The sequence below is a fragment of the Rhineura floridana genome, chromosome 4 (assembly GCF_030035675.1).
Source record: "Rhineura floridana isolate rRhiFlo1 chromosome 4, rRhiFlo1.hap2, whole genome shotgun sequence".
Classification (NCBI taxonomy): Eukaryota; Metazoa; Chordata; class Lepidosauria; order Squamata; family Rhineuridae; genus Rhineura; species Rhineura floridana.
In genome coordinates this window covers 179,462,297-179,474,398 of record NC_084483.1, presented here as the reverse complement: position 1 = coordinate 179,474,398, position 12,102 = coordinate 179,462,297, and positions in this window count along the sequence as shown.

Below are 12,102 nucleotides of genomic sequence, written 5' to 3'. Positions count from 1 at the left end.
GACAGAAACGATAAGCTTTTCGTAAAATGCTAAACGCTTTGCCATGTGCATAACATCACAGGTGCAGCATGTATTAAACCTCAGTCCCCTGGCCCCCTATCTGATTTTGCATGGGAATTAATTACTGCTAGGAAACAGGCAGGAAGTCATTAGGCCTCAGAATACTCAAGGCTGGAACCTTATATGAAATAATGAACAAATGACCCAGCACAGCTTTTGAATACTATCTTCATTCCTTCTTAAACTGAGATATTCAGTTCTTGTTATCAGATTTCCCTTAAAGGAAATGCAAGAGAATTGGTCACACACCTTGGGCCCCCGTATGCTGTTTAGAATATGAAGCCTTTAAAAGGGGAGAGGGGAGGTAACAGCACACGCAGATGTTTTTGCATTTCTTATCCTAAGCCAATGGGAAATAGAACATCTTAATTGTGTTCTGAAAACTTGTTTATTGGACAGACTGTGGGTGGGGGGAGGCCTTCAAAACATTTGCCATATTTTGTTGTTATTTTATGCAAGACTATCAGGCAGCATGAATAGGGCTTTTAAAAAAAGTATATGCTGCACAGCTACAGTAACCCAAATTATTTCCCACCCCCTCCAAAAAAAGGTCAAATCCAGGGACCTAGATAGGATTATGCAAGGGTTTGGTTTTTTTAAACAAATTTATTTATTTATTTATTTGTTTTTCACATTTCCCTCTTCACTGTTTTGCACAATTGTCTGTGTTTGATAGCCGTGAAGAGCAAGGGGCTATTCAAGGCTCTATTTATTTATTCACAAGCATTTACAGCCCTCGTTACAAACAGCTCAATACAATTAAGCCATGTAACACCCCCAAAGGCCTATGCAAACAGGTGAGTCTTGATCCCACACTGAAAAGTATGCAATGCCGAGGCCTGTATAGAAACTAGGGCCCATCTGCACTATACATTAAAAAGCAGTATTACATCTCAGTCATGGCTTCCCCTAAAGAATCCTGGGAATTGTAGTTTGTGAAGGGTGCTGAGAGTTGTTAGGAGCCCCCTTATTCCTCTCACAGAGCTACAGTTATCAGTTCCCTGGGAAGGATTGATTGTTAAACCACCCTAGGAATTGTAGCTCTGTAAGGGAACTGGGGTCTCCTAACAACTCTCAGCACTCTTAACAAACTACAGTTCCCAGAATTCTTTACAGGAAGCCATGACTGTTTAAAGTGGTATGCTATGCTTTATGTATAGTGCAGATGGGGCCTATAATACTGCTTAAGTCCTCCTCCCTCGCCCCCCCTTTGCCTACCACAAACTTTAGAACTGAGCTATCCTTTGTATCACTCACATGGCAAATAGTTCCATAGCATTTACTGAAGTAAGCATACTGCAGGGCCCCTCCATACAAGAGAGGAAGACTGAACTGGAAGGCTGGATTAGTGGGCTGTCCTGTTTCCAGGAAGGAAGGAGCTAGATCAGTCCTATCCTCAGAAGGGCAGCTTTAAAGGAAAGGAGTTGTCAAGATGGCTGGGTTTTTGCCTTTCTGCTGATCCCCTCTCTCCATCCCCCTCTCAATTGCTATGGGAGATTAGCTGAGTGAGATAGCTAGAGATTTATTTGGTTGGTTGGTTTATTTAATAAACTTAATAGCCCCACTCTTCAGCAGGAAAAGCGCCCAGAGTTAGGTAACATATAAAATCCAATAAAAACAAGACGATAAAAACAATGACACAGCAAGGCAGGTGGAAATTCCAGTATTTCTTTTTTTAAAAAAAACTTATTTGAATCTGAAGAATCTATAAGGGCTGGGCAAATAATAAGATGTTCTTAAGAGCTTATTATTTATACAGCCACGGGAGTGGCTGTATACTCTAGTCAGTATGGATTTTTTGCGTTCTACCATGTTAAATGAAAATACCCCCCTCACCCCTTCCTGGTGCTTTGTATAGTCCCAATGCAAAACAAACACAAGTTTCAGAATCGCTTGCTCTACAACTCTGGAAGTTTTCTTGGTGATATACAAGCCCCCCACGGAGAATCCACAGGTTAAAGTGAAAAACGGAAAAAAAACTAGAAGCCGTTTGGACTTTTTTTTTTTGAGAAATTGATATAATCTGTTGAAATTCATTAAAAATCAGAGATGACTGTAAGGTATCCCTAATCAAATCCCTGAGCTTGCCCCATACACAGTACTTCATCTGTAGTAGGTTTAAATTTAAAAAACGGCATGGTTTATTTTTAATTAATTTATTTAAAAATGCATTAAAGTGGATCATAACGTACCGCATATGCAGAAGAAGAGTTCTTTCGTTTCACTCTTCCTCCCCCTCCCCTTCCAATTAACTTGGAGGAAGCAGGGGAAGTCTGCTCCTGTGATTGGTGGGCAACAGACATGTGACTCACACTGGCCTTCTGCTGAGCTTGCTCTGTGTGAGGAAACACGTGAGAGAGAGAGAGAGAATGGCTGATGGAGGGAGAAAGCAGCAGCAGAATGGAAGTGAGTGGGAAAGTGTCAAAAATGGGGGGCGAGCTTTGAAGGACTCTGCATTTTTTAAAAACTCTACTCGGAAGTAAGTCCCATTGAGTTGGAAAGCACTGTAGACTGGGTAATTACTTAGTGTAACTAACTCAAGAATAAGACCCTTTCCCCATTTCAGTTCAAATAGAAATGGCCCTGCCACAATGTACCATATGTAGACAGTAGTTGGAGCTCCCCCCTTTTTTATTTACATAGCTAATGAAAGAATACCATGTTTTGTCAAATTGGTCATGTTTTGAAAGACCCCTCACTATTGCCCTGTATTGCATTAAATGTTCTGATAGCGCAGATTCCCAAGCGTGTTCCAACCAGCCAATTCTAGAGGGACCTGTGTTCTGTTTCCAATGCCTGGTGACTTCCATGTGAGCTACACCAACAATATCACCACTAGTTCCTTGTGTACTATATTGGGATTTGTATCACTTTCTGTCAATAATAGGGTAATGGCTGGGTTTGAAGACAAATGTTGGGCAGTGATTTGGGGCACTTCTTCAAAAAATCTAGCCCCAAATCCCTGAGTACTTTCACATTCCCACCACAAATGCATGAGGATTCCCTGACTGCCACAGCCTCTCCAGCACATTGGCGACAATTTAGGTTGCACAGTTCAAGTTGATTTGGCACTATTGCTCAACAAACCCACTCCCTGCCCTCCATCCCCCTAAAATACTTTATGCAATAAGGAAAGTGACAGGAAAATGCACCAGAAAGCATGTGATAACATTTGCTATGTCGTCTAACCTCCCCACAAGTAAATCAGAATGAATGCTCAATAAATTACCAAAGTTGTCTAATCTCCCCACAAACAAATCAGGATGAATGCTCAATAAACAGGTCCTCTGAAAGCAACCTTAGTTTAACTTTGTCTGAGGCTTTGTTATCTACCCTACGCCTAATTGCCTTATTGCCGTACCACATACAGAGAGTGGTCTGGCCCATAAGTAAATTCCAGAGATTAAAGGGTTCCTGAGCATTGGCAGCTGGGAACAAAGTTATCCACTTGGTGGCAGTGGAAAGAAGTGGCAACCAAAGAAGAAAAAGCTGAGTTAGTTGCAGGACTCCCTTCCCTCTCATGGACTTAGGGATGGGTGAATCTGTGAATTTCAGTTTCTCATTTTTCTCCACATTTCCACATCAGTGTGCAATTTTTTAAAACAAGCCCTCATTAAAATTTATTAGCATTTTATTTATTATTTTAATGTATTACCTGCCCTTCACCCTGGAAAAAGGGCCCACCAAATCTATTCCCACTCTATATTTATTTATTTATTTATTTTATTTCATTTTTAAACCACCCATAGCGAATAGCTCTCTGGGCGGTGTACAAAAGATTAAAAGTACAGAAATACAAAATACCACAATAAATAAACTGAAACAAAGAGATTTAAAATTGTAACATTAAACGCTTTAAAATGCCTGGGAGCATAGCCAGGTCTTAACCTGGCACCGAAAAGATAGAAGCGTCGGCGCCAGGCGTATTTCTTCGCGGAGGCTATTCCACAATTCGGGGGCCACTACAGAAAAGGCCCTAGATTGAGTAACTGTCCTCCGGGCTTCCCGATGGGTTGGTACCCGGAGGAGGGCCTTAGACGCTGAGCGAAGTGACCGGGTCGGTTCATAGCGGGAGAGGCATTCCACAAGGTACTGCGGTCCCATGCCGTGTAAGGCTTTATAGGTCAAAACCAGCACCTTGAATCTGGCTCGGAAGCAAATAGGTAGCCAGTGCAAACGGGCCAGAACAGGTGTTATATGCGCTGACCGGCTGGTCCTCATCAGCAGTCTGGCTGCTGCGTTTTGCACTAGCTGAAGCTTCCGAACTGTCTTCAAGGGCAGCCCTACGTAGAGCACATTACAGTAATCCAACCTAGAAGTTACCAGAGCATGAACAACTGAGGCGAGGTCATCCCTGTCCAGATAGGGGCGTAGCTGGGCTACCAACCGAAGGTGGTAGAATGCATTCCTTGCCACCGTGGCCACTTGCGCCTCCAGAGACAAGGAAGGATCGAAAAGAACCCCAAGACTACGAACCTGTTCCTTCAAGGGGAGTGTAACCCCATCTAGAACAGGGTAAGCATCCACCATCTGGGCAGGGAAGGCATTCACCAACAGTGTCTCAGTCTTGTCTGGATTGAGTCTCAGTTTATTAGCTCTCATCCAGTCCATTATCGCGGTCAGGCAGTGATTCAGCACATCCACAGACTCACCTGTAGAAGATGAAAAGGAGAAATAGAGCTGCGTGTCATCAGCGTACTGGTGGCAACGCACTCCAAAACTCCTGATGACCGCACCCAGAGGCTGCATGTAGATGTTAAAAAGCATGGGGGACAAAACCGACCCCTGAGGGACTCCACAATGGAGAGTCCAAGGAGTTGAGCAATGTTCCCCACGTACTACCTTCTGGTGACGATCCGCCAAGTAGGAGCGGAACCACTGCCAAGCAGTGCCTCCAACTCCCAACTCCGCGAGTCTCCCCAGAAGGATACCATGGTCGATGGTATCAAACACCACTGAGAGATCAAGGAGAATCAACAGAGTCAAACTCCCTCTGTCCCTCTCCCGACAAAGGTCATCATACAGGGCGACCAAGGCTGTTTCAGTGCCAAAACCAGGCCTAAAACCGGATTGAAACGGACCCAGATAATCGGTCTCATCCAAGAGCACCTGGAGCTGACCGGCAACCACCCGCTCCAGAACCTTGCCCAAAAAGGGGACATTCGCCACCGGTCTATAGTTGTTCAGGTCATCTGGGTCTAAGGAAGGTTTCTTTAAGAGAGGTCTTACTACTGCCTCCTTGAGGCTACTAGGGACTACTCCCTCACTCAAGGAGGCATTTATAACCCTATAAAAGGGTTGTCCAATTATAGGAAGGGGCTTTAAGGGTGCCTAAGTCTTTACTCCACTTTTCCCCACCTTTTGGCATATTCCACAAGATAGACAATGTTGTTTTACATCTTTGGAGATGTTTGGCCAATAATAGTGTGCTGCCAATCTCCTCTTGGTCTTTTTTATTCCCAGATGTTCTGCACATGGGACATCGTGGGCTACCTCTAGCAATCTGGTTCTGTATTTGCTAGGTACTATCAATTGCTTCACTGGTTCACATTCATCCTTTCTCTCAGCGGGCATCCACAGTCTATACAAAATCCCATTCTCACACACAACTTGATTCCTCAGTTTGTCAGTGAAAGGAATCTGTTGGGTCAGAGCTTGTTCCTTTATCTGCTTCAAACTTATATCTTTGCAGCTCTTCCCTGAATTGCTCTGCTTCTTTCTTATCAGAGACCACTTGATACAGTTTGTCTCCTTCAGCAGGCCTGCTAGTGGTTGCTATGGTGACCTGAGGCTGGTTAACAGATTCCACCCTGTTTGTTTCAGCCCCCCTTAATATGGCTTCTTTTTCTCTGCCAATTTGCTGTCTGGTCACTACATAGATCTTTCCTTGGGCTCCATTACATCTCTTCCCAGTATTACTGGTTCTTGTTGCTGGGCATTAATGCCTACTTTATATCGGCCCTCTCGGCCTCTCCAAGTCATTTCCACCAGGGCCACAGGCAAACTTTCTGGTTGACCCCTCACTCCTTGGATAGTCACAGTTTCCTGAGGTAATATTACCTCAGATTTTATTAAATCTGGCCTCAGTAATGTCTGAGCGGCACCAGTATCAAGCAATGCCCAATAATTTGCCCCTTGTACACTCACTTCCTCTCTCAGACTTGAATCAAGGTCTGTTACTTCTGTCCAGTTTATCTGGCAGAACTGAACCTTTTTCGCTGTTTCTAAAGCCTTGGGCTCTGTTTTCACTGCCCTTGTCTGAGCAGGATTACTAATGGGGTTGGCAACCTCACATTGAAAACATAGGTGCCCCGGTCTACCACATTTGTAGCATAATTTCTCCTCACTTTTAGGGTACACAGATCCACTCTGGGGTGTCCTGTGCCCTTCAGATTTTACTGGAGGACTCACTCGCTGTGGTACCACATCCCTTCTGCCAGCATTATATGGTCTGGGTTTAAAATCTCTTGATGTTTTCCCCACCCAGCCAGTTCTGTTAGAGGCGAAGTGATCCGCCATCTCTGCGGCCTCCTGCACCGATGTAGGGGAACGGTCTTTGACCAGGAGCCTTATTTCTGGTGGTAACTGATGGTATAATTGATCCAATATCAATATGAGGTTTTTCACCTCCTCCACAGACTGAGCTTTTGCACTTGTCAGCCATTTCCCAAATATGTCCATCAGTTTTGCCCCCAGCTCCACGAAAAACCTCCCTGTCTGTATCTGGCAGTTTCTGAAAAGCTTTCTAAAATAATCAGGTCCCAGTCTGAATCTTTTAAACACTGCTTCTTTGAATTCAGCATAGGTGATGGGCCTGTCTGAGGGGAAATATTGGTATACCTCAGCCAATTCCCCTTTAATCAGGTTTGATAAATACTGCATGTATTTATCTTCAGGTAGCCCCCACAACTGAGCTGCTTTTTCAGAGGTTGTGAGATAAATTTGAGGATCTTGACCAGGCTCATAGACAGCAAAGTCCTTTGGAGTAATTTTTATTTTTGCTCCATCTCTGTCTTTCCTTGTCTCATCAGAATGAAACTTCTCTCTTGCAAATTTTAACTTTTCTGCCTGTAATTCCGCATCCACTCTCATTCTCTCAGTTTCCATCCTCAATCTCTCAGCTTCCTATCTTAACTTCTCTCTCAAGTACTCTATATAAGCGGGATTGCTTAAGTATCCTTCTGGGGTCTCTTCCCTGACAGGTTGTTTTTGCTGGGCAGTTGCAAATCCTATAAGTGCTACCCTCAATTCATCTACCCCTTTACCCTCGTGAGGTAAATTGAATGTTATGCACTTCTCCACCAGCTCCTCTCTTTTCATTTTTATGTATTCAGCTATGGTGTTTGAGTTCACTCACTCTTTGCCACACACTCTTTGCCAGTCACTCTCACAAGAAATCTTGTTTTGTTATTTCTGTTTGCCACACCACTGTTCTGGATTCTCTAGTATTCGTATCTGGATTCTCTGTTGTTCGTATCCCACCGCTACTGCCACCACATGTGACGCCCTTCCCTGGCTCTCCCTGTCAGGTTCCTACCTGCTCGTGGTTACTGCCTGTCTCTAGGCACCACCAGGGACTCCACCAGTCCATACTGTCCTTTTATATGGTTTCACTCCCCGCTCTAGCACAGATCTCAACAGATCCCCCTGCTAGGCAACCACCAGTCACGTCCTAATACTAGTATTCCCAGAGACTCTGAATACTGGTATTGTTATTCTCTTCACCGCTGCCACCATTTGTTACAGTTTCCCTTCAGCCTTGGTCATTACCTTACCCTCCCTTCTGGTCTGTGAAACCCCAGCCAAGGATCAGGCCTTTAGTAAACCAAATTAAGTATTTATTAAAGATAACAAAGCTAACAAGATTAACAAGATTTCTTCTTAAGGCACATAAGCATATGGTTTTACTCAATACTAATCCGAACTCCACCCCCCTCCTTCTCCACTCTCTCCTGGTAAACCACTCTCTCAAACCCACCAAACAACCCACTCTTTCTCTTCTCCCCCCAGATTCCACTCTCACTCTTCCTTTTATACGTTCAGCCATTTTAAACACTCAGCCAATCATCTAGCATTCTACTGCCCATTCACTCCCCCTCCTCTTTCACTCCACTTACCATGTATCTTCTAAACAACCCTTACCATATATACATTAATATAGGAACATCACAGCCCCTTCCAACTCTACTATTCTATGATTCTATATGGAGAGAGGCAGTCCTTGAGGTATTGGGGTCCTGAGGTGCATAAGGCTGTATATGTCAAAACCAGCACTTTAAACTGAATCATAGAATCGTAAAATCATAGAGTTGGAAGGGGCCTATAAGGCCATTGAATCTAACTCCCTGCTCGATGCAGAAATCCAAATTAAAGCATACCTGACAGGTGCCTTTCCAGCTGCCTCTTGAATGCCTCCAGTGTTGGGGAGCCCAACACCTCCCTGGGTAATTGGTTCCATTGTCGTACCGCTCTAACAGTTAGGAAGTTTTTTCTGATGTTCAATCAAAATCTGGCTTCCTGCACCTTGAGCCTATTATTCCCTGTCCTGTACTCTGGGACAATTGAGAAGAGATCCTGGCCCTCTGTGTGGCAACCTTTTAAGTACCTGAAGAGTGCTATCATAGTATCACTCTTCTCAGTCTTCACCAGGCTAAACATGCCCAGTTCTTTCAGTCTCTCCTCATAGGGCTTTGTTTCTAGTCCCCTGATCATCCTTGTTGCACTCCTTTGAACCTGTTCGAGTTTAACTGCATCCTTCTTAAAGTGCTGTGCCCAGACCTGCTCAGAAACTAATTGGTGGTTGGTGCAGTCATGCTAGAATTGGTGTTATATGAGACCTAATTATCCCAGTCAACAATCTGGCCACTGAATTCTGCACCAGCTAGTTTTCAAACCATCTTCAAAGGCAACCCCCCATATAGCACAGTGTAGTCTAACCTAGAGGTTACCAGAGCATAGATAACAGATGCTATGTACCTGCTTCTTCAGAGGGAGTGTAACCCCATCCAGAGCAGACTGCATCCCATCCATCCAATCTAGGGAACCACCATCTAACCACACACTAACCATGCCTCAATCTTATCTGCATTTATTGGCTCTCATCTAGTGCATTACCGAGGCAAGACACCAATCCAGCACGTTCACTGCCACACCTGCAAATGTAAAGGACAAGTAGAGCTGTGTGTCATCAGCACATTGCTGGCAATGTATTCCAAATTCTGGATGATCCCACTCAGCAGTTTCTTGTAAATGTTATCTAGCATGGGTGATAAGATCAAACCTGCAGAACCCCACACTGAAGGGGGTTCCACTTGGCTGAATAACTTTCCCCAAGCATCACCCTCTGAAGATGACCATCCTAGTATGCCTGGAACCACTGCAAAGCTGTACCACCCACCTCCAACTCGGACAGCCATTCCAGGTGAATACCATGGTCGATCGTATTAAAAGCCCATGAGAGATCAAGGAGAATTAACAGGGACACACTCCCCTATCTCTCTCCCAACATAGGTTATCATACAGGGTGACCAAGGCAGTTTCTGTGCTGCAGCTGGGCCTAGAAACTTTGATTCATCCAAGAGAACCTGTATCTGACCTGCAATCATGATGCACTCAAGAACTTTACCCCAAAAGGGGAGATTAGCAACTGGTTGATAGTTACGTAGATTTTCTGGATCCAAAGAGGGTTTCTTAAGGAATGCTCTTACCACTGCCTCCTTTAAACAGGCAGGGACCACCTTCTTTTGCCCGGAGGCATTACTCATCTCCCTGGCCGAGCTAGTTATCCCTCTCTGCTGTTTTTTTATCAGCCATGAGGGGCAAGGGGCAAGAGCACAAGTGGTTGCCCAGACAGAACCAAGCACCTTGTCTATGTCCTTGAGCCTTACTAACAACATAATCCAACATAACAGGACAAAACAGTGTTCTGGACACTCCTTGAGACATATACACAACTTTGTATGCAGTTTTGTCTAATATACACATTTTTGCATGTTTGTATATTATTTTCTAAGTAATATGTACATTTTCTTACAAGATCTGAACAGGGTGGTTTACAACAGATGCTATTGGAGGTCACTGATTCATGGGGTTGCCATAAGTCATAATCTACTTGCTGGCACATAACACACACACACGTGCATTTTAATGCACAAATTTCCCCAATCTATGCATTTTGTAAGCATTAGTTGCCTGGAGAATTGCATCACAAAATTTAGAGAAGTGCAAATTTCAAAGGAAGGCTGTGTTTGGGGTTTTTTTTTCTTTTTTGGAAAATGTGAATTAGGTAGGCTCATCTATAAATGCATACTGTTTTGAATTTCTCATCTATCCCTACTCACAGTGCAGTGTACAGTCCGTGACATTACATGGTGACTAATTAGGCTGCCGTCCTAACCTCACTTACCTGGAAATAAGCCCCATTGAATTCATTGGGACTTATTTCTGAGTATAATTGATTAAGACTGCAACCTAAACCTTTGGTTTGTGGAGCAGGCAACTCTATGAATTCTTGAACACTGCCAACGATCTAGCTGGCTGCTGAATACTTAGCAGTTTAGATGCAAATGCTCTTCATTGATGTTTTTGCAACCAATTAGCCTAACATTGAAACTTTTTAGCAAGCTCTGCTTCAGTTTGCAGTCTGTCCTGGAGTTGTAAAAAATAAGAGGCCATTATTTTTAATATATGTATGTATATATATATCTACCAGACAGCCAGTTATTGATAGTGTGTTATTGCTGAGTTCATTTTCATTTCCCCCCATTTTTTTATTTTCATTTGATTTCATTTTATTTTTATTGCTCTGAATTTAAATGGTTTTGAACTGCTTTAACACGGTTTTACTCTTTTATTTCAAAAACAAATTAAACTGGTTGTTTGTGAACCACATTGTGAATGTTTGTCTTAAAACATTCTAATAAGTATCTGAAGTGTTTGTAAAAATAACACAGCAAACACAGCCTCCCCATCAGTAGTAAACTGTCACACTGGGGGGAAACCATTTTGGTAAACATACGGGGAATTTTGGGGAGCACTGAAAATATGCCTTTCACTCACAAGGAATAGGAGTGGGGCAGCCCAGATCCTACAGCTGCATTCTGTGTAATGAATGACTACAAGAGAAGAGAGAGAGTCTGGGCAGTTAAGGAGTTTTTACTTCACTCCACCAAAGAGCAAATATTTCTGATACTATACTACTTTTAACCCAGCAATCCTTTGTCCCTGGAAGGGCATCCCACGATTCACAGGAAGCACCAGATATCCCTCCCAAGGGCAGAGGGAGAGCTCTGACCTTGGGAAAAAATCCAATGACAGATGCCCTCTCCCAACTGGCATGGAAACTTCCATAGCCTTTACCCTACTGACATAGGAGTTGGTAGAGCTGAAAAGTGGGCATACCATGGGTGGATTGAGGGCATGTCAGAAAAGATCAGGGGAAGGCTTAAATGATGATGACTATGATGATGATCGCATTTATTACTTGTCCTTCACCAGCAGGTCCAGGGGTAGGTTATAACTTTACAATTTAATAGTAAAAACAATTAAAACAAATATACAGGAATAGGGTGGGTCCTGAAAACATATATCTCAAGTGCCAAAGGCTAGGGTAAAGATGTGCATCTTTATTTATTTACAATATTTCTATCCTGTCCATCTACCCTAAAATATGGCACTCAGGGTGGCTCACAATAAAATAATACACAATAAAAACACAAAAGACATTACAATATATAACAATACATAAAATACAGTTAAGAAATCTAGGGGAGTGATATTAAAAGAGGACTAACTAAAAAAGGGGGAGGGAAATAAAATCAGTTTCAGGCTCTACCTTCAGTTCCTCCCAAAGGCTCACTGGAACAGAACGTCATCAAGGAGGAAGCAGAGCAGGCTTTAGCATTTGCCAAAAACTGTACAGTGAGGGTGCCAGGTGTATCTCCGTGGGGAGGGAATTCCACAGCTTAGAGGGCTTCCACAGGGAATGGCCTCTCCCGAACCACCATCATTCAAACTTCTGAGGGCAGCGGACCCCCCTGCTGA